The 21,785-nt window shown below is 40.5% G+C and overlaps 1 long non-coding RNA gene across 1 annotated transcript in view; it reads left to right on the forward strand.

The window, feature by feature from the left end:
* LOC109288204 overlaps nucleotides 1-21,100 on the forward strand; it is a 27,174-nt gene extending 6,074 nt beyond the window's left edge. Inside the window, exon 2 of the long non-coding RNA XR_002095092.1 lies at nucleotides 20,440-21,100. This is a non-coding gene — a long non-coding RNA (uncharacterized LOC109288204). The remainder of the gene's footprint in view (nucleotides 1-20,439) is intronic.
* The last annotated feature ends 685 nt before the right edge of the window (nucleotides 21,101-21,785 follow it).

Here is a 21,785-nt window from a genome sequence, read left to right on the forward strand (position 1 = left end):
TTTTGGCTGGGGATATTAGCCAATGTTTTGTATGTATTTTTATAAATACTGGTCCTCCATATTTAGGTTACATGTGTTTTTAGACTTAAACTGTCATTACAATACCTCATAGTTCAGCTCACATGAGACCTTATTATAGAAACAAAGGGAAAATATTCCAGCATCTTTCTGTTGACTTAAGTGGGTATCTTCCCTGCCAGGTGTGAATGAATGAATGAATGCATTTATTTAAAGAAATACTAGGACCTTTCATTATGGTGGTAATTCTTTTCTCAACTCTTTAACACAAAATTATAGGTGTATTTTATTTTAGGAGTAACTTTGATTTCAGTTATTTTTTTTAGGATGTCCTCAAAAGTTATTAGCACATGCTTCATAGAGCAGAGCTAGCTATTGAAGTAGATGCATTAACGAGCAGAACCTTAAACACTTCTGTAGTTTCACTTCTGCTCCACTGGCTGGTTACCCTCTTCACAAAGAGCCATGTTTTAAAACAGGGAAAAAGCTACCTCATGTACAATATTTTAAATGTGGATTTTTTTTTTCTTTTGAGGCTTTTTCCTTTTGAGAAGCAAAATTAATTCCTACTTTACCATACACAGCTCTGGGGTCTAATCCAACATGGCATTTGAGCATAGATTGGCTTTAACTAAGTTAGTAGAACAACGATGTCAATCAGTAATCCGAATATATTACTCCTGGGCCTATAAAACTGGACAATATACAGGGACATGGGGTCTTTGAACTGGCTATGCTGTGAGATGGACTGCTGCCTTAAAATTTGTTTCTGCTTGGAGCAATGGAGTGAGAAGCTTTCAAATGAAAATGAATATTGAGAAGGTCAGTATTTATCATGAGGAGAAAATGGCTTGTTCTCTCTATTTGAGAAGAGTGAACTGTTCCTTTTTTGCTTAGGATGGCATCAACAATTCTATTCAATAAACTACCAGGAGTAATACTGGAATAAACAAGCCATAGACTGCCAGGATTCACAAAAAGTAATAACTAACACATTTTGTTATTCACTAGAACTTTTATACGCATGTTCCTACACACCAAGAGGAAGGTAAGCTGATTTTGTGGGGTATGATGACCAACAAGAGGAAAGCAACCAGCTGCAACGTTATTGGATTTGGGTTTGCATGTGTGTGTGGAAATTTTTCTTCTATTACCAACTCTACCAATGAGATGCAAACTGGCCCATATCAGAAATGATTATTAAAATCTCTTATGTCTGTAAAGTAATTCCCTGTCCAAAGAGAAACCATTTGACCCATTATCCATTCTTTAATACTAAGAGATCCATAAGACTACCCTCTTGAGAAAAGAATGGTGGTGCATAGAAACAGGATATTAAAATTAATTTCTAAATTTGGTGGATGGTTGAATATGAACATATTTTCCCCTCCCCACTTCCACCCCCCCAGTCATTTTTAAGATTTGAAGATCAAAGTTACCATAAACCAGTGGCATTAATTTGCCTCAAGACCTCTTCATGTGCATTGGCCTATGTCCACTTGTTCAGAAGCTGTCTGTTCTGTATCTTTTGTGCCTCTGGCATGCAAACATGAAATTCCTCCTCCCCACCCCCACCCCCATTTAATCTGCTGACTTATTCAAGACCTCTCAGTATTTTTGGTTCCAAAGGTTGGTGGAACTCAGACCCAAATGGACCAAGCTGAGTGGCTAAAGAATAGTACTTTCACCAGATTTACCTGTGCTTCCAGGGAGGTGGCACAAGAATGGTAAGAGTGAAGGCTGAGGCTCAGCAACTTTCTGTGTATTAAGTAGCAGCCTGTGGGGAACGGCTGACTTCTGTTGAAGCCGAAGACCAGGTATGTTGGGTAGAAGAGGATTCTCCACCAATTGGCCACCCAGCCTTTAATCTCCCCGCACATGTAGCGGTTCTGTTCATGAAGTGTTTTTTGCCAACAAGAACACTAACTGGGTTTCCAATTGAATATTCAGCTCCTCTGTAAGAATCTAAAAGACATCAAAACTTGATGTCCTTGTGACTTTATGTTCTTCTTTTTTTTTTTTTATGCAGGGTGGGGGTAGAGTTGGCCCCACTTTCACTTGGGGGATAGCAAAGTACTGTCATTAATACAAACATGCCAGCATACCAACACAACTCACATGGGAGGAACCAGAACAAAAAAAAAATTTCAAAATTTGAACACTGGCTGTTTAAGATGGCTGATAAGGTAGTCTAAATACTGTGTTTGGGAATCAAACAGGTAACCTGCAAGGTGTCGGGCAGACCATTCTTCCTTCTCAGAACACCGTGTTAAGGCCCAAGTTATTGTGGGGAATGGAGGAAGGTGAATGTGGGGAAGAGTGGAATGAAATACGAGGACAACGTTACAATTGATTAAAGCTGGTTTTAGTCACTGAACTATAATTTGACTAAGTAGTTCAGTACTGAAACCATCTCCTAATGCTGTTGGGAAAACCCTTTTGCAGGGTTCCTAACCAAGCTGCCACATCCTTAGATTCTATTTTTAGTATTTAAAGACTGATTGGTTAGATTAAAAAGCCAAACCAAATTAATTACATTACACTCAAGAATGTTCAAGTGAGAGGCAAATGGATATTCAGCATCTAAATTTAAAGGTGTGTTAATGATGACTGGGTTTTAGGGGAAATATTTTCCATGATTTTATACTTAGTAGCTTTAATAAAATCAAGGTAACTGAATGGAAGCCCCCCACCCCTAAAAGAGCTGGTGCATACTAGCTAAATGCCTGACTCTTCCCAGAACTACTAGTTTTTTAGCCCATATGTGCTTCAGTTATCTTCTTCAGATTAACCTTTGTTAACTTAGTACACAAAATGCACTGATTTAAGTGCATGTGCAATATAAACAAATGAAAGAAAGTAGTGACTTAAAACTAATAATGGTTAAAATGCTTTTAATTTTTTTTCCCCTTTGGGATAGGAGGGGGAAGGGATGAAGACTATTTCATCTCTGGTGAAGTGGAGATATGCCTTCTCCTGGTGAGGGCAGTGTACCCCCACCCCTAGGCTGTTACTCCTCACACGGCTGGCAGAGCAGCTGGTGTGGGGCTTCCAGTGATGGTGGCAATGAGTCTTATTGCCCTGCTCTACCCTCCTGCACTGGGTCCTGCCCGCTGGACTGTGGAGGCAGTTCCTGTCCATGCCAGTCTAGCCAGGCTGCAGCCCTGTACTCACTGTGGGCACTCAAATCTGAGGGGGGGCATGTGCCTCTCCATACTCTCCCAACACAGCACTTGTGCTCACCCACCTCCCTGACACAGTCTGTGCCCACCCACCCCATAGATTTACCTCTGGGAGCTGCTCTCCATATTGCCTGTCTGCCATGTGCATGTGTGTGCACCCATGCACATGGTGCCTGCTGCCTGATGACCCTCCTTCCACTCCCTGCAGCCCCTTGCAGGCTGGAACTCTGCCAGCCTGCAAGGCAAAACTCACAGTTTCCCATGTTTTTTTCTTTTAAAGGAGAATCCATTTTTAAAGTATGCTTGCAACCGTTTAATAAATTCTTGTGACTCATTTTTGGGTTGTGACCCACTGGTTGAGAAACACTGTTCTAAGAGAGCCAGGTGAGGTTGGAGATCTTGAAGCTTCTGGATCTGTCATAGAGGACTCTTTCCTCCCTCTGCCAAACAAGAGCAGCCAGCTACTGTTTCCTGGGGGAAGAGGGAGAGTCAAACACTTCCTTTTTTATTAAATAAAAGCATTTTGGAATATCCTTTTCGAGAGGCATTGCAATTTTTTCCAACCAATTCTAGTCTCAGTTTCCGCAGAATCCTTCTGTTGGATCCCTAGAGCGCTATAGTGAGAAAAGGCATTCACGCTTGTATTCTTTCCTCTGTCCGTCGTAGTGGCACCATTCCCTCTGAAGTTATACTCCTACTTACTGCTTTGTGCCATCTGCATAAGAAGTCCCTTTGGGATGAGGGGTTTATGGTGAGGAGGGCACAACATGTAAGATCAGTCTTTTCTCTGCGTGAGTCTCTGAGAGGGGAATAATATTTGGGTATTCATCTCTCCTGTCTACCTATTTTGCCTCCCCCTGAGTGTGTGCAACAATGGGGAGTCAGCCCCCATCCACCCCCCATCCCACTCCCTGCTGGGGCCCTGTGGCCATGCATCATAGGCCTGGGCCCTAAGCCCCACATATCCCCCAGCTGGGCAGCAGCTGCAGCCCCAGCCCCAGCCCTGCCCAACTCCTTTCTCCATCTGTTCCTCCCTACCGGCAGGGGCCTCAATACCCACCCCACTTCCACGTAGCTGCAGGAGCTGCTCTCCAGGCTGCCTGGCAGTCCTGTGCATACACATACACATGGTGCCCCGTGCCTGATGGTCCCCCTCCCACCTCTGCAGGCTGGAACTCTGCCAGCCTGCAGAGAGCTCGTTGCAAAACTGCATAATCCACAGGTTTCTCAGCTAAAATGAAATATCTATGTTTTCCTTCAGCAAAAGGGGAAATCTGTGTTTTTCTCCATTTTCCATGGGAAATGGAAAACCCATATCTCTGCTTATAAGTGTCCCCCTTCAGTCTTTCCACCAATAGATAACATGGAAGAACATTTGAAAAGTGCTGGCTTCTTCTGCTGACTAGCCCCTGCACCTCAGAACATGTGGTTTTATAAGTAAATAAGTTACTGTAAGCATACCTAACCTATGTTAAGTTATAGGGTGCCATCTTTTTTCTATACGTACTGTAAATAGTGGAGGTGTGTGAACTGGAGCTGCCATTATTCCTTTGGAAACTTCAAAGATAAAATGATTTTTTTTTAAAAACATTAAATAAGTAGGTCAGTGTTTTGTTACAGGATGAGCTTGTGTGGTCCTTAAGCTGGTTGAGGAAATTCTCTTTGAAAGTATGTGTATTTTACATCACTAAAGAGTTTGGTAATTCTGGTTTTAGCTTGGGGTCCCCTTTTAAAACTCTATGCTTTAGTACTAAGGGGATTAGAGTTGAGCATACTTTAATGAACACCTGTGAAGAGACTCGACCTGCTAAAAGAATAGATTTGCTGTACTTCAAAGCAACCCAGAGAGAGAAACACAGCAGAACTATTTAGAAAAAATACGGTGCATCTGAACAGGACAAACCAGTTAAAAGAATAACCTCAGTATATAGAGAGGCAAAATATCTGAATAAGGGAAGGGCTATGTTAAATGACTACATTTTTCTTTTTGCCAAACTTTCTTGTTCCTAACTTAAAGTAAAACCTTTTGAACAGCCTACCTAGAATAGATATTTGGGGTACCATCTCTGGGTGTATTTCAATTGGCAATGGGTTTCTGTATTTCACAGGTTTCAACTGTACCTTCTTTATGCTTGTTATCTAATAGTTGCTCTGATCCCTCAGGAAATGAGAAAGTTTTGAGTGAGGATGTAATGACCACATTGACTAAAGGAAAAGTAATAGAATTTTTGCTGACTGATTATTTTATCACCATTAGTGCTTCCTTATGATGGTAATGAAAACCTTGAAATACTCAGCTGATTAAATGCTTTATACTGAAGACTGAACTAGCCTTTTACAGTAGCTGAATTTCTGACCCCATAATGGCTTTAGTGGGCTGGCACAGGTGACAAAAATGTTAAAATAATCAATGAATAAAACACAAATCTTGCAGTAAAGCCCTTCAGGATTCTTGTAGTAATTATATTTTGTTCAGAGCAACCCTTATAAAAGAAACAAATATAGCCTCATGGCTTAGGCAATACTGTTAAAAAGATCCATCTTCTTTAATAGCAAGACCAGTAATGAGAGACCAAGTTTTCAAGATTTTTCTTTTTAATTAGAAGTTCTTTAAGTCAGTGGTATTCTTCATTCAGCCATGCATTCTTTTTATCATTACTGATGTACTTGAGCTTCTTCTTGAGCTGGAACCTTTTCATAGGCATTTTGATTAAAAATCATACACCACTATAGTATAACCTACCAAGGTAACTTTTTGCATGATTTATATTCTGATTTTTCAAGCATAACAAAAATGTATACAGAGATCAAATGAATGCTGTGATGAGAAATGCTACTTTGCACTTCTATAGCCCCTTCCACTTGAGAATCCTGAACCACACTGCTTAACTTTAATTAAATGAGCTTCAGTAGGCAAGTGTTGCTATCTCTAGTATACATATGGTAGAAAATGTGGTGCAAAGAGGTTAAGGCCTAAATAAATACTTGGGATGTGGTCCAATTTCTTTGGGTAAATGTGATATCTTTTATTAGACGAACTAAATAGCTGGAAAAATTGTTCTTTGCAAGCTTTTGGGCACTCTTTGTTGGGCATAGGGATTTGTACTCAGGGAGGGAGAAACAGGGATGCCTGTCCTGCACAAGGGGTAGATGCAATGAGCTAGGGTCACTTCTGTACCAAAGCTGTGTGGCAGAAGAATAGAAGTGTCTGTGAGCTGTCAGTGTCAGGGATCCATTTCTGACTCGTTCATTGTTCAAATTGCCCTGATGCCTCTCTGAGTAGCTGCCAGGATGTCTTGATGGCTTGTATGCCAATAGAGGATTGGAGTTCCACTTTCTACAGTTCCTTCCACCACTGACATGCTCCCTGTATGAAGGGTAAGGTGTAAGCACAGGACCTGGTTGTGCTACACTTGTATCAACAGTGTGTTTTCTGGCAGAGGAATTCTGTTGGTCTTAGCAGTCAGATTTCAGCTTCCTTCACAGTAGAGGGAGCAGTTCTCAGTAATCATGAGGCATTGCACTTTTGTCATAAGGTCTCCAGGCAGAAATACTTCAGTATTAAGCATTCAAACTCAACTGAGAGTCTGAAAGAAGTGTTTTAAATGAGTTCAGCTATTTGAGAAATAGTTTTTGTTTCTGGAGCCTCTACCATGGGAAAACAAACATTGAATTGTTTAGCCTGGTGTGAAGGCATTGATACTTGACTACTGCATCATGCTGTTTATAATAGAAAATAATATTTAAAAAAATGATATGGTTTTATTATAAGTGTTTTGAGAGCAGACTCTCTGTTGTGATCTAGTTCTCTTGTGCCATTCAGGAGGCTAAATTAAACATAAGATCAAGTTAGTCAAACATGTTGAAAACAAAAGGCTGCCCTTAGCCCTGTAATCCATACAATAACGAGTCAAATGCGGAGAATAAAGGTCTTCCCCTAGGTCTGTGTGCAGTAAGCTTAAAAGAGGTCTAAAATAAGTAGGATTAAACTGAGTCCTTAAAACAAATTGCCAAACAATTTTAAAGAATTCCTCTCTTTCCTGGGCTGATAATTACCAGGCTGAAATGGGGGGGAGTGGAGGGGGTTCAGGTGACTGTCTTTTATTTATTTATTTATTTTTACCTACTTAGTTCCCCTTTTGAATTTTTTAAAGCAAAAATTTAGTCATGTTCATTGTTTTGTAATTTAAAACTTACAAAGAATGAATGAAGATAATCTCAAACTAATTTGAGAGGATTTCTTCAGATGTAGCTCTATTCAGTGATGGGACTAAGATGATCAATTTGTTTCTCAAACGTGGACAGATTCCAATCCCTTTATGTATGTGAAGAAACACCTTCTTCCAGAATTAGTTTAAAACAGCACATATGTTCACCAGGAGATTATTTACACACACACATGGAGAGTGTACATAAGCTTTTTTTATATACGGAGAGAGAGGGAGTGTGTGTGTGTGTGTATGTATGTATATGTGTGTGTGTGTAGTGAACCAAAAAAATATAAATTATTAGCTAGTTGAACATTTATGAATAGGAATGGTGCTCTTGCACTTCATTTCCATTAAGGGAAAACTCCATCTGCTTTTATAGAATGAAAATATAGAGCTCAATTCGCTTTTTAAAATCTGAAGAGCATAATGATAATCTTATCTCATTTTCATTAATAATCTCCAATTTTTCTATTTATTGGTTCATGCATTGCACATCCAAGAATCCTGGCCTGTGTTACACTTCTACCCCAAATTTCTTTTGAATTCTGATAGGCCACAGAAAGAAGTCTCTGGTTGTAGCAGTGTAGATGAGCAATAGGGTCTTGATGAGAAGACAGCGCTTCTCCTGTTATGTATTGAGTACTCTTAGCTGCTGTGTTTGAGCATGCTGGAAATCCAGTTCTGGAGCACTCCTTCCCCATGGCATCCTCACTGCCTCATTATCGGGGTTGCAGCATGGAACAGGAATGGGTGTTGCTGGCAATATGACTGAGCAGTCGGCTGTTGGGAATTCTGCCTACACTCATGATTTGTCTCCCTTCCATTGTGTAGACAGTCATTTGCAAATTTGTGCAGAATTTGTTGTAATTTTGGCTTGGCATCTATTTTATGGGTGACAGTAACTAGGAGGGAAGTCCACAAGCAAGAAGGGCATAGCCAGGGAGTACTGATTCATGGGATAGAGCCACCTTGCTGACAGCATCAGAATGCTAAGTAGCGTTTCTTAAGTACCAGGATAATCCCATTAGATTGGTTCTTCATGGAGGTGCAACTGTGGGAAGTAGTAGGCTGAAGCTGTGCACATGTTTGGTTTTGCAGACACCCTGTGGTGGGAATTGGGCCCTGATCTCTCACCTAGACTTTGTAGTTGGGTTTTGTATTTCTATGTAGCTTATCCAGTTTGGGGATAAGTCTATGCAGGGCATAGTTAAACAGTGATAGATGATTATGGGCATTATTTCAACTACACTTTCTTCTACCATGTTCTCCCTTTCTTATGAAGTCTTAGCATAAAACTGTTGAATTTAATTAGAGCAGAATGCAGCAGTTTGCAGGATCAGGCATTTAACTGTGTTGTTCTGCTGTGATACCTGAGTGGTGAAGCATGTTGGGTGTTACATGTTTGAAAAAATCATGTGATGTGATGTGAGAGTTCAGAATTACAGCTGAGTGACACAGCAGTTCCCTAAATCTGGGTCAACTGCAGAATTTTCTCTTGGCTAAAAAGGAGGGGACTTAAAAAATGTTGAAACCATTTTATGTCTGAATCTTGAAAATATCTCATTTCTACAAAGTCTGAATTTTGTTCAGCATAGCAAAATGAAATGTGTTCCTTTTGTGTTTTTGAAGTTCTGCTAAACATAGTAAAAAACAAACAAACCCCAAAGAACTTATTTGAATTAATTGATATGAAACTTGTATATTTTGCCAAATAGGCCAGGGAAAAAAAAGCCATTTTGGGTTAATCTGAATGAAGATTTTATTTTTCTTTTTTTGGTTCAGCAAACAAATTGAGAAATCTGTTATTTACATAACTCTCTATCAAAGTACTCCACCATCACTTAATATTGCTGCCAGTGTGGGAAACAGAAAAAGACAATTCTCTTCTGAGCAAAAAGCATACCTACTCTGCATATGCAGAGGTGAGTATGAATTAAGATGTTTAGATAAGAAGATCAAGTCATACTTCCTTCTTCCAGACTGGGGAAGGAGCAGCAAAAGGCTTCCTACCGAAAGGGGAAAATGCCTGGGTTATTTTACATGGATTTCTGATAGTCCTGGAAAAACAGGGCTCCTGCTTTTATTGCATAAAACAAGTCCACCACCAGAGGGCACCTGTAAGCCGTTATGCACAGATGCAGCGGCAAAACAGAGGCAAACTTCGTGCCCACAGGCTGTGGAGAAAAGCGAAAATGTCAAGTGCCACCTGTTAAGCTCAGAGTAGTAATCCAGTACATGGAGAACACAAATGTATAGTAGTGTACAACCCTCGCCCCCCCCCCCCCCAAGCTTTTCCAGGCCTGGGTGGGTGGCAGTCCCCAGATTTCTGAAGTACATCAAACTTCATAAAATATATTAAGTATTTTTTGTGGGTCATTGATCAGGGCCAGGCATCACTGGATTGGGAAAACTCAGGGGTGGCATAAAGATTATCATTATTGTAATGAGTGTGAGCCTTAGCAGAAATAATACTACTTGTGTGTGTGTTCTTCGGGTGAATAAGCCACTATGTTTAAAGCTGTATAGAGGTCTGCAATTCAAATCAGATTAACATCCTTTCATTTTTAGCAGCTGCTTTATTTCCAAGTTTTAAGAACATGACAACAGAACTGAATTTCCTATTTAGGTTTTGCGTGTTGAAAATAGATGCTCTGTCTGTTAGGCCAGCGTAGATGGGAGCCTTCTAGATAAGGAAGGGACTGTTTTAGATATTATAAGTGCATAGTGAGTTATGTTTCTTAAATTCTCCTTTAAGTATTTTTGACAGAAAATTACATTTTCTAAACTGATTTTTTTCATACGGCTTTTTAATGCCTTTTGAAACGTGGCAATATTTTCAGCTGTGTTGAGTTTTGTCTATATAGTAATCCTTCTTTGTCTCCTTGAACTTTAAAAAAAAAAAATAAATGTAGCTTTAGCTCAACCGTTTTCATAGAAATAATATCTAACACTTTTTTTTAAACATTTCCACATTTGGAAGGTAGGTGGCACTCTGCACTTACCTTGACAGACTACACCAAGACATTTTAGAAAGTATTTTAGATGTAATTTGAAAGAAAAAAAAGAAGAAGAAGCTCGCAGCACTGTTTTTTGAACAAATACTACGTTTTTAGACTACATTTCAGGTATATGCTGGGTTTCTTCTTTTGGAAAACTACATATTTCAGTGTTTTGTTAGGTATAAGAAACTTTACAATAGGGGAAAAATACAGGCCACAATTGTGTTTGTACAGCTTTAAAATATTTGATCTATCTTTGGCAATTTCTATAGAAGAGGTAGCTGTTACGATTTATAGAGGTCTTTATGTAGTGATTTAGAACTTACCATCATTACAAGAAAAGGTCCCTGTTCATTACAAAATGGCTTCTCCCAAAGAACAGATTGTTATTTAACTGCATTCAGTTGCAATATTTGTAGACTCTGAATGTTCATTTTCAGAAATTAGGCAACTTTCAGCTGGCATCCATTTTAAATGTAATCCATTTAAAAATAGTTGGTTGATATCAAACTTTTTTTTTTTTGCCTAGAAAACTACTATGTAAGCCACCAGAAATGTTTTATGGTGAAATTGGGTTGTTAGTAGAATGGATTCATGAAAGATTGTAGTCTACTATGTGTTCAGATATTGTTTTCTATACCCCATGAGTAGCCACTTCTTTGTTTCCTTTCATGTGAGTATAATATAGACAACATATCATTCTGAATCTCTCCACTCTGTGATTCAGTCTTATGAGTCAAGGCTATGATGCCCTGATTTGCAGTGAACAGCACTTTACTCCCCACTTAATTGAGATTATTTGTGAACTAAGTTATTAGTCAATACGAGTACATTCTCACAACTGGGGCCATGTGGCATGTAGTATTTTGGGGCATATGATGTATTATGTAGGTGCCATATTTAATACAACAATTAATTGCTATGCATTTCTTTGCACAGAAATGCAAATTAGGTTTAATAATTAAGATTGGAAAGATTAGAAAGCAAAAAATTATTTGATTATTCTTCAGTTTATCAGGTGGCAAAGTAACCGTATTTCGTGTTCCTAACAAAATCTATAATTATACCATTTTGCTAAAACTTGCACTTTTAAAATTAATTAGATTTAAAACTTTTTCAACTCGTATTAACATGCTTTAATAGAATGTGCTGACCAGATTATACATTTAAGGGATTCTCAGTGAGAGAAGAAGTACAAAATTCAGGGTTTGTGCATTTATGACTTACTCTTGTTTAATCTCTGCAAGTGTTTTCATACATATTTGCTTCTTTAAGCAGATTAACTGATATTCAGCTGCACATATAACAGAATTCTAATACGTACACTTTGAATAAAATAGAGAGAATTTATTAAATAATTCTAATCTAAATTTTGTAGAGAAGTAATACAAATTTAGAAGGAGGAATAATCTTTAAATTTTAACAGACAATGGAAAACAAGTTGCTACTAGAACAGCATATTTAATCTCTCTTGAAGCAACACTTTAGTGTTATAGCAGTTATTGCATTTATAGTAGGCTAAATGTTTCATTTAATGAAAAGTGCTTTTCTTTGTATTTTAATGAAGTTGTGTTGTCATAGATAAATACTCCTTCATAATCTTACTGAAACTGTTTAACCCTCCTAAACAGAGCACGGGTTTGCCTGGGTAGGTTGCTTAGGCTCTGTCTGAGGGGCTGATGTGAGTACCATAGTACTTCAGCCATGGCAAGTCTTGGAGTGGGGACAAATTCAGGCTCTTTACTCTGAAAGCTATTCAGCGAGTATGTTCTTAAATGAACGGAACCTTTTGCTTCAGCACCCGAGTTGCAGCCACTAATACGGAGCATGGGCGGAAGAAGTTAGAATCGGAGCCTGATACTCCCACAGTTTTGTGGGATTTAGAGATGATGGTTCTGAGCTACTGTCCATGACTCCACAAACCCATCTGGTCTAGTGTCACCCTTTCCCCCCAGAAAGCAGAGATGTAAGGGAGTGTAGTGCCCACTTCTGTGGTGTTAACTGAAGCTTCTGCTAAGTCTCAGAAAATGGATATGCTGTGGTTCTTGTATGTTTTGGCCCTTATACAACATTTGTTTGAAAGTAAAATATATTTTTATTATAGTACTTTTTTCATTTTTTCATAAAGGTGGAAGGCATCTCATAGCCCTTACTACTTGCTTCTCAGCAGAGCTAAAGGCACTGTGTTAGCAGGGCTATATTGCTTCCAGTACCTGGGCTACCTTTTGTATCTTTACATGGCAGTGTACTGTGCCATGCAGATATACTGTGGGAGCTTCCTAGTTTTTAATGCTGGAGGCCTGATTTTCATGTAAAGTAAATTGCCTTAACACCATTCTGAGAGAACAAAGGAACTTTTAAAGTGGGAGGAAATGCAAGTTGCAATACTTAAAATTTAGTTTTCCATTCTTTAATGGGCAGGTGACATTTGAATAGTTAGATATATTGAAAAAAATTAAATGTAACTATTTTCACCCTAAGTAAATTCTGCCTCTGATTCACCTCTAACCTCTATTATCAATGTGCAAAATTGCAAACCTTAATAACTTTAAAATATAAAAACTATTTTTTCAGCTGTGGCTTGAAATTTAGAACTGAATGAGATCAACAAAACAACTTAAATTCTTAAATTTTGATCTGCACCATTTGTATTTATTTAAGATTAAATGGCGTTTATATGTTCTATTTATTTTATATATATATATATAATATACACACACACACTTTTATGTTCTCAAACAGGTAAACTGAAGACATACTTTTAAATAAATCACCTGTCTTGAGAACTTAAATAAAATGTAGAAAACTTTGGCTGGTGGCAGAGGTTCAAAAAAATCTTGCGATGGACTCTGTCCCTCATCCCCAAAATCACATGTATGGATATGCTATATGTGTATGTCACGATGTACAACTATGGGGATCAGGGACAGATCCCAATTGTGCGACTGCTGTCAGCCAAGGCACTGCCAGTTGTGAGGAACAAATGTCTCCCTGGATGTAGAGCCAAGGGGCTCTCCTGCCCTGGAGTTGAAATCACCACTCCCAGCAGCCCAGCCAGGGCTGCCAGGTGTGGGGATGTGGGGAATTCGAGCTCCTGGGAGGCAAAGCTAAGGGGCTTCACCAGATAGGTAGTTTAAATACAGCATTTTGGGGCATGGGGCTTTAAAATTCCCAGCTGGGGGACCCCCCTGGTTTTGCCCACTGGGAGCCTTGATTCCCCATGCCTGGCAGCCCAAACAGGGTTGCTGAGCATTGAAGTTTAAAATCTCTGGTGGGGGGGTACTTTGCTCACTCCAGACTGGGATAGTTCCAGATCAGATAATGACCCAGGGCTGCCCTGGGGGCTAGTGTTGACAATCAGTTAGGGCTTGTTGGAGACCCAGGGTACCTAGGGACTGATTCTGATAATCACCTGTTTGTCAATATCCAGCTCCAAGTATGTGGGCATGCCACACCTCCAGTTAAGGCACTATACAACCTAGTCACAAAGATGTTCCACATATAATAATGCAGAACATTTTTGTGGTACTGTTGCCATTTATGGTATGATCAACACATTAATCACACCCTGAATGTACTGTGTGCTAGGATCTTTTAGCCCATAATGTATTCTGTTTTAAAAATAATAAACTACCAAATGAATTAAAGTGGCTGTTGAAACTTATCCACTAATCTTCACACTTATTGAAACTTATTTGCTATTTCTTGAAAGGTTTGCTAAAGTTTGAAAATTTTCATACTCACAATGGGTTGAGTTCTGAGCAAACCCAAACCCACTAAAAGCAAGTGACATTATGGATTTAGAAGTATTTCAGCCATAAGTCAGGAGATCCTTGAAGGTTTTTAGAATGACCTCAAAAGCTCAGAACAAACCAAAGAACTCTATGCAAATTTTAGGACCTCCAGATCTACATGAAACTAAATCAAATAAAACATTTGCACAAACCCCAAAGTAGTCTCAGTTAGAACAGTGTATGCTTTCCCTAGGGCCCCTTGCCTCCCCTCTATCTATGAGAGAGCACCAATTTAGAATTCAGAGGGCTAGATTTATCCCTCAGATTGATGAATTTGATGAGGCTCATTTACTGACAAGAAATTTACATTCTGGATGTGTCACCCCTGAGTTTTTTTGGTTACCTTAAAAATACTGTCTCATCCTCCTACTGTGAAGCAGTAAGAAGATATCCTTTACAGATACCCTTTGTCACTTATACTTGCTTCTGAATTTGGCTCAATTTCCCTCCTCCTGTCATTTTAAAGATGTAAGTCGGATTATTTTTGAGCTAGCAGCTTTCCAATTTAACCAGACAAAGTGGGACACTTTAAATGAGGAATCATTATGTCCGGAATTCATTCATTTCCATTGGTCCACCAATGCTGATATCTGTTACCTTCAATGCTAAAAAGCTTATCTGTGTATCTAGAATTCAATAGAAGAAACTTGTGCTTTTCTTAATTGGCAGATAAGTTCTTTTGTTGCATCAGTTAATGTTAATTTGGCCGACAGTGTTGATTTTTCATATTATTTACTGTTAATATGCATTGTGCCTATTAATAGACATTACATGAATGGGGAAAAGTAAACATGATTTTTAGCTGAAAGGGATTGCACTGTACCTTAGGAGACCAATAATAAAATAACGTGATTTTGCAAATCTATGGCACAATCATAGAATCATAGAATCAATGAGTTGGAAGAGACCTAGATAGATCATCTAGTCCAACCCCCTGCCATGGGCAGGAATGAGCACTGGGGGTGGCAGGGGTCATAAGACCCCAGCCAGGTGCCTATCCCGTCTCCTCTATGATCAGTTAATTCTTTTTATGTCTCTAGAGGCCTCAGACCAAAGGTAGCTAAAATTGTATACAGTAATTACATTCTTTTAAAATTACAGATATAAAGGAGTATAGTTGCTTTCAAAGAAATACTAAAATGGATGTGCATTTTCTTTTATGCATACATCACATATGCTAGCATTCAGTAATAGATGACTTTATTAACCTCTAGACTTTGGAAGCTTTGGTTTCTTCAAGTTTTGAAGGAAAATTGAATTGACTTACATTTTATCTTTAAAGGAATTTTATAAAAAGTCAAAGTTGGACCGATCAAATCTTGCCATCATTCCCCTGACCTGCTATTGCTCCTGTGACCTACATTAACTCTTATTACACATGTGTCCTTGGGAATGAGAGGAACCCTGGTGCTGTAGCTTTAGGACTCTGTTACTATACTTATCCCTTATTGGTTTTCTTGTGTTCTTTTATTCATGTATTCCCTTTTGTACTTATTGTATGAACTATTCATTCCTAATCTAAGATGATAGAATTTCCTAAGATTTTTTTTTTTTTTTTAGTGGTGGATTTGTCGAAGTTCAAAATCTATCAGTCATTTTTATTATTGCTGATGACTCACTCTGTAAAGTTGTGGGCCCTGCCTCCCTGGGATTCTCTGTGTATGCACCATTGGCAATACACTCAGGAATATTGCAGCCTTTTACCTCAGGTGGTCTGCTCTCACCTGCCACATCTTGAAGCAATGCAGTCTTGTTGGGAGCTGGAGTTAGTAGGCTGACGATAATTCTGGTCTCTTCCTTAAAGTTTTTTTTATGGGGCTCCACCACCTCTTAACACCCCACCCATACTACATCAGATTTGCTGGTACAAATTCACAGATCTTAGACCCACATCACAATCCCAGTCCTTACCCATAATGACATAGAGGGCTCTTTTATCAGAAACAGTCGCTGAGTCAATAGAGTCTCGTCCCAGGGACAAACAGGGTAAAACCCCAAAGACCCAGGGGGGAGCCCCGGGGCCAGGAACCCACGGAAAGAAATGAAAATAACAGAAACAAAAATAAAAACTGCTTACCTGCAGCAGGATCCATGGTGGAGTTAGAGGCGGGACCCCCTTGGCGCATCAGCCGCGTCTTTATAAAGTTACGGCCGGTGGATGACTGGCTGGCGGGGATAAAAGGGGCCACTGGCAAGGAAGCAGGGGAATCGAGGCTGGGAGGAGCGCCAGCAGGAGCGGTTACCCCAGAGGCCCTGCAGGGGCAATGGGAGCCGGAAGCTGATTCCCCTGGCGGGGAAGAACGTGGCAGAGCACATGGCAAGCCAGAGACTACTGGCTGCCACAGAGAAAGACTGGAGCCGAGGGTGGCTCCTCCGGACTGGGAACCCAGAGAAGAGAACCAAGAGACACAGATAGATGCTGACGTCCATTATGATGACCGAGGGGTTACTGAGGCCAGCATAATTTACGGCTTCACACCAGGTGGGACTGTTGGCACCAGGGAGGCGGAAGAGGTATGCCAGGTGGGAGACAGGAGGCAAGGGCAGCGGGACAGGCTGTCAATGATGGCCCTCGGTGGTACGGCATGGCTATGGCAAGGGTCGGGAGGACAGACACCTGTGGGAAGATCGCCGGTGGCCATAAGAAGTCCCAGGTGGGACAATGAGAGAGCAGAACGGAGGCAGAATTTACAGTAAATGCCGACTGCTAAACAGGTCTTAAACAGAGCTTAGGGTCCACATATGTCATTTGCAGCCAGGCCAAGAAAGAGGCCTGGGAGAGGGGACTTAGGAGTCCCTCAGATTGCATTTTTAGTCTTGTTTGGTTTAGGTTTTGTGTTTCCCACTTTTGGAGGGGGTGTAGAGCAGAGGAGACATCCCAAATATTATTAAGTCACTGGAAGAGTTGTTTGCCTTTGTTGAAAGTGGCGGACTCGTAGTCCAGGCAATTGAACACAAGTGTCCCTCTACGTAAGCAGGACAGACTGCATTGGCCACAGAAAGGGATCCAGGGGTTCAACGGCTGGGAGCCTGGTCAGGAGTATAACTGTAACCTGTCAGGCTGGGTATAAGGGCGAGGTATAGGGGAGGTGGAGCCTCGCAGAAGATCACCCGATAGCCGCCTCATAGTCGAGGGAACCCGGGTAGTCAGACACCAACCACTGAAGCAAGATCCGAAGTCGTGGCAGGGGAGATTGGGGGAAGACTACTCCGGGAAGAGACACCCACTCGACATAACAGCGGGGACGGATGGACGAATATCGCCAAACATCCAGGCCCAAGTGGCACGTGACCAGATGTTCGAGGCCAGACAGGCACAAGTCTCATTAGCTAATATCTGGTATCAGTTCTAAGCGATCGGCTCAGCCACCAGTTGGCATAGAAATGACTCCAGATAGCTAGCAATAGTTAACTGGGCCTTGGACTAAATAGATTCTGCTCAAACTCTCCCTTAGGTTCTGGAGCAGTCCCCACCTCCTTGCAGCTTTCAACAAAAAAAGAGGAGAGGCTTAAACTGAATTCTCAGCCCTACAAAATCCTCAAGCCTTCTTGGGGCAGTCCATGCCTTCTCTGGGCCAGAACTCTCCCATGTCCTAATAACAAGCAAATGGGAAGAAAGAGGGGGGAAAAAAGGAAAAGAAAAGGAAACAACAGCTGCTTCTTTAGCAGGCTTCTCACTCACCCCATACTCAGGCTGGGCTGCTCCAGTGTCAGGCTACATTGGTTTAGGTTCTCAATAGTCTCATGAACCTCTACTGGCTAGCTGTTGAGGCTTCTGATTCCATGGATCACCCCTCCTGGATGGTAGCCCTCCAACTACCTACGCTCTGTGGGCTTTTCCCTCCTGCCCACCCTGGTATTTCCAGTTTCCACAGAACCCAGAAGTGCTCTTGTACTCTGCTTGCCGGCCACCCCACTCTAGGACCTGAAATAGCCGGTCCTGAGCTTTTCTCTCCTATCTGGAGAGAAAGCTGGCTTTGAAACCGCTGATGTTCATGTGCAGCACAGCTCAGGGTTTCTCCAGCTGCCAGTATAAGTCTCCACTCCTCTGTCAATCCTGGCTCATTGAGCTGCCTCTCCCTGGCCCCATTACAATTATGTCCTTTCATACATTATATTATTAAAAAGAAAATGTAGCAATGGGTAAAACAGTGATTTAAGGCGGAAACACCTTTGGAGGGGACATCACACCAGTACACTTGTTATGATTAAGGTTAGTTCTTGTTTATTTTTATTTCATATTTTCAACATGAAAACAAGAGAAGTGGTGCTGGCTCGTACACTGGGGGTCTTTAAGAGGAGGCTAGATGTACACCTTGCTGGGTTCGTTTGACCCCAGTACTCTTTCCTGCCATGGCAGGGGGTCGGACTTGATGACCTGCTCAGGTCCCTTCCGACCCTAGAAACTATGAAACTATGAAACATAGACCCTGGCACCAATAAGATACAATGCAGCTAAATACAAACTACACTCTAGATTCAGTTTTCAGAGTGACTTTTCATGGCCAGGTTATAAGCTTCTGAAATATAGGATCATAATAGAAATGCTGACACTATCTTAACTGTCTCTATGATAGTGGGTGTTTTTCTAATACAAACAAATGACATTATTTGATCTTTTTTTCCCAGAGATGGTTTTATCTTGCCATAGTTGTGAAACTGAAATCCTTTTTGCTTAACTGGTGACAGGTTGGTTTTCAATGGATGGGAGAAATTTACATTGTACCTGCTCATCCTTTGTTTACTTTATAAAGACTGCTCCACTGCTATCCAATGTTATTATGTACTTACATTCAGTAACTGTAAATACATGCGTTCAACCTCAGCTTTAAAGAAACAAGCATTTCATATCCTAATTAAATGGATATCCATTTTAAAGATACTATATATCTAAGATACTGAATTGGCAGAAATTATACCTTTATCTATAAAATGTAGGTAATATCTAGAGCAGGGGTTCTCAATCTGTGGCCCAGTGCCAGGCCGTGGTGGGCCGGCTGCAAGTCTACAGCACGGTTGGCTGCCAGACCGGAAGTGGCCACAGACCAGCAAATTGCAGCCCCCCAGAGCTGGGCAGAGAGGCCGTGGCTCCTTCTGCAGGGCCCACAGCAGTGCAGGGTTTGGCCCACCCCACCATCTGAGGGGTGGGGGTATCCTTACCTGTCTTCCAGGCAGAAAATCCATCCGCAGTCAGCTGGGATTTGCTGGGCTGTAGTTTGTTGGGCCGCCGCCACTTCTGGGCTGCGGTTTGCTGGGCTGCAGCATAAAAATTTTGGGAACCCCTGATCTAGAGAGAGGCTTTCCTTGGCAGTCTTCAAAAACTGTATTCTCTGGCAATAGTTCAGTTTATGGCCAGTCCCTACGATGGTGTACCCTGGACTGCCATGAGTGTGAGAGGCATTTCCTTTTTCTTCTGCCTTATTGGGTTGGGGCTTGTTACCAACCTAATGGGAGATAGAATCCCTGTGGATAATAGATGCCTAAAAGAGGGCAGGTACAACTCAGAAACATAGTAAAGCTGGTTAAGAATGCAGGAGAGAAACACTCTGCAAACTCTTCAAGGACATTGTACTGAGCACATTTTGTTTGTGCATCCTGGGTGCCTCAGGCTGAGTGAAACTGAATTTCTTCTGGTACTCTAGATACTGCACAGACCCTCTTCATCACTTTACAGGGCTCCTGCTAGTGCATGGGGAAGAATTACAATCAAACAGCAGAAATTGTTAGTCTTCAATCAGTATACTATAATTTTAATTAAAGAAGTGCATCTGTGTAGCTTCTTTGTGCTTACTGGAGACTATTTTCTATTACAGAGCCTATAGAGTGATGTTGTTAAATGACAATGGTTGCAGGTTTCTATTCTTCAGTTAATTTTTCTAGCTAAAATGCAGAATCTTGCTGCCCTGAAGGGTTATTTAACAAGATTCTTAATGAAATAATACAAGCATTGCACTCCAGCGATTTCCCCCATGCAGTGAAATGTCACAGTCCATTGGTCTTCCCCAAGAACATTACATGAAATTACACCTATTTTCATTACTCTGTTCAAGTAAATATTTGCACCAAAAATGTGACCATTCTAAGATTTCCTAAGGTGTGAGCCATCCCACAAGGTAAATAATTAAAGGATGTGCTTTCTGTAGTAGCAGAAACCAGTGCTTGATATAGGTTTGATCATTTCACATGTCTCTTTGATAATCCATAACTGTCTTCTGCAATTATTTTCATTGTCCAGCCAAGCAAAGATAAAAGGTGGAACATGCTTCTTTTGCCAACTCCCAAGGAAACTCCATTATTCTTTAAAGGTCATGTGACTGTGAAAAAGCCAATCTGGGCAGAGAGAGGCAGCCCACAAGGACAAGCTCAGTATGAGCAGAAAATGAAGTTGTTACCAGACAGCAAACTGCAGCCCTCGATTCTTATGAATATTTGAATGAGTAACTAAAAACAGCTCAGTGAACTCTAAGCAACTGTGACAGCTGAAACTGCCTGGGAAACTAGCAGTCTACAAGGACCGTGATGAAAAGATCACCAATCACATTTCAACCAACGTTGCCATGAGTATATTGTAAAACATTATCAGATCCATTGTCTTCAAATATTAGTTGAAAAAAAACCTGTTCTCCACCACAAATTTTTGTGGTATGGTACCCACAGAACCTTTCATGATATTTTTAAATGCATTAAAATGCAATGATTTCTAAAATCTAGTCAAGGCAAGAGAATAGGCACATTTTCTAGACATTGAAATATTGATGTTGCTGTTGCTTATACTCATAGAAAATTGGCCCTAGTGAATCTTTCATGAATATCTTTCAGCTAGTTCCACGTGGAAAGAAAGATGATGAGAGCAGTTTCCCTGAAGCTAAAATGTTCTGAATAATCTTTAAAAAAAAGAGTGGGGAAGGGAGGAGTAACATAATAAGCAAAGTAATAGAGGATTAGGTTTTATTTTTGGTAGCAATTGGTTGATGCACAGTGGTCCTAAAAATAACAAAACATCAACACGCTTTCCCTGCTCCCAAAAAACCCTTTGTGGAACTGTAGTGCATTTTTCTGACACTACTTTGTTGCATGTATTTTCCACGGCTCTATGTAAAAAAAACCCAACAAAAAACCCCCAAACCCTTGCGTGGTATGGCCTTCCTGAATATATAGAGCAAAGATAAATGCATTGGCTTAAGTTTACCCTGCAGTCCCTAACTCACACGAACACTCTTTATTCAAGTGAATAGTTTCCATTGATTTTATTGGGGCTTCTTACTTGAATAAGGGTTGTAGCATTAGATATTTACAATATATCAAGATAAGACACATTTTCATTTAGTGTAGTTGTTGTTTTACTGTTGTAAATTTACTCTGTAAATCTAATTTCAGATGTGGCCGAAATGTTCATATAAAGTGGAGCTATCTTACAGTAAGAGATGAATGAGAGAGGATTAAATGCATTTTGAAATAAAGTAAAAGAGGCCCTTAAACAAGTTCACTTATTGTGCCAGTAGTTAATTATGTTTACCTGTAGGGTAAGGTATGTTGGTGCAAACAAGGGTGGCAAAATCTGGTCCAACTTCATACTGTAAC

Source organism: Gavialis gangeticus, unplaced genomic scaffold (genome assembly GCF_001723915.1).
Source record: "Gavialis gangeticus isolate Ggan-Ray unplaced genomic scaffold, GavGan_comp1, whole genome shotgun sequence".
Lineage (NCBI taxonomy): Eukaryota > Metazoa > Chordata > Crocodylia > Gavialidae > Gavialis > Gavialis gangeticus.